Here is a 2,022-nt window from a genome sequence, read left to right as displayed (position 1 = left end):
GCAGTGGTGGAGTCCCCATCCCTGGAGGTATTTAAAAGACCTGTAGATGAGGCGCTTAGGGACATGGTTTAGTGGGCATGGTGGTGTTGAGTTGACGGTTGGACTCGATGATCTTAGAGGTCTTTTCCAACCTTAATGATAATGATTCTAATGATTCTAAATCACCATGACCAGACATTCCTTGAATATCCCTGAGGAAATTGTTTTAACCCTCAGCGGAGGTTAAAATGACTGCACGTGTCCTGACTCAATCAGAAGGTAAAGTTGTGCTCTGATTTATCTAGCCTTGATGGTAAAATAGTTTATCTGATTACAGACTGCAAAGGGAAATGGGTTAGCCTCGATCTGAATATTGTAGGCAGGCAGGGCCAAAAGAAATGGGAAGAAGTCATCTGTATGCAATGGAGAATCAGACAAGTCTTGCACCCTGTGACATGCCTTGAAATAAGCTGAGAAATTCACCCCAGGAGCTGTATCGGTATTTTTCTTTAGGAGCCATTTCGGTTGCGCTGCTGTTCATAACAAGAGAGGGCTCGTGTGTAGGCTGAGCAAGTGCTGCTGTGCCAAGCATAACACTCATTTCCTTCCTTTGATTGTCTTAATCCTTGTGGTTTGTTAACTTAATTGAAGCATTTATGCAGTAAATGATCTGAGCTTGTTAAGCATCACCATGGGATCCCTCAGGCAACAGCTACATGGATGCCCTTGTGCTCGTTCAGAATTAAGGATCACAAAGTACCTCATGCGCAGTCATTGCCAGAACTGCCCGAGAAACAGATTCTCCCACCACAACTTTGCATCTGGTTTTAATTTTTTTTTTTTCATTGATATCTTTTACAAAGATCTCTAAGATAGTATGTCTGCAAGCATTTTGATGAAACAGGAATTTCAATCAGAAAATCTTAGGAGAAATATTCAAATAGCTCTGTTCGTATTGTGGGTTTATGCACATAAGGTGCTGCACCATAATGTTAACAGAATATTGCTTGAATTAGATCACCCAGCAGTAATGGCATTACTTTATGAGAAGCCTATCAAGCAAAGTAATGATGTTCTGCTGGTTGGATCATAATCCACAGACTTAAGTAATAATATATATTTTGATTGTTAGTAAAGCAGGATTGCTTTTATTTGGGTATAAATTCTCTCTCCTAGTGCAGAATTGGTATTCTCAGCTGCTTGAAGACATGTGCAGAGATGTGTGTGTACACACTGGGGTCCCAAAGTACTGAAGGAGTTACTTAGCTGTTGCGACTCCAGTTTTAGTCTGAGTAGAACTGATGCAGGAACGTCTGGCTTTGCTCTAGTGCACCTCTGACTTTGCTCTAGTGCACCACAGATGAGATTGTGACAGCAATGCCCCAGCAATTTTCACTCTCATTGCTCAATGTTTCATTCCTCAGCCTATTGAGTAAGAACTGTGTGGGGGTGTAACTCTCCTTTGTAAACTGAGGCATCGTCTTCGCTGAAGTCACGTGTATGGCAGTTTATATAGACATTCCTGGCTCAGCCTCAAAATCACTGACTGATCCTCTTAGTACTGTGCGAGTGCAACTGCATGAAGCTGAATGTAGCTACAACTCATCCTCTGCAACCACGTTATCCAAAATGTTCTCAAATTGAAACGGGTACTCAGGAATGATTCCTTCATTCAGCCACTAAAATGTGTAGAAATACTTCCCTACACAGAAAGAACAGTGAGACTGGTGCTTTTATGCAGCCACTCATCAGGGTATTGAATTCTACTTCCCTTTACGTACATGGAGCTCCACCTCCTATTTTGACTCCCACTGAGTTCAATTTCACTAAAACTAGTTTGTAAAGCAGAATGGAAGAAAAGGAAAACCGGAAAGCTAGTAGTGTGATTCAACAAGACTTAATATGACATGAAATAACTGCTATAGAATAGAATGGTGCAGTTCATTAATGGTCTATTCTGTTGTCCAAAGGCAGCCAGATCATCGGTGTTGATGATAAAAGGCACTGCACATTACAAGGTCAAGCTGAAATCTTTGCAGCAAA

The sequence above is a fragment of the Aptenodytes forsteri genome, unplaced genomic scaffold (genome assembly GCF_000699145.1).
Source record: "Aptenodytes forsteri isolate BGI_AS27 unplaced genomic scaffold, ASM69914v1 Scaffold847, whole genome shotgun sequence".
In the NCBI taxonomy this organism is placed as follows: domain Eukaryota; kingdom Metazoa; phylum Chordata; class Aves; order Sphenisciformes; family Spheniscidae; genus Aptenodytes; species Aptenodytes forsteri.
The sequence above is the reverse complement of the archived record's forward strand: the minus strand, read 5'-3'. Positions refer to the sequence as shown.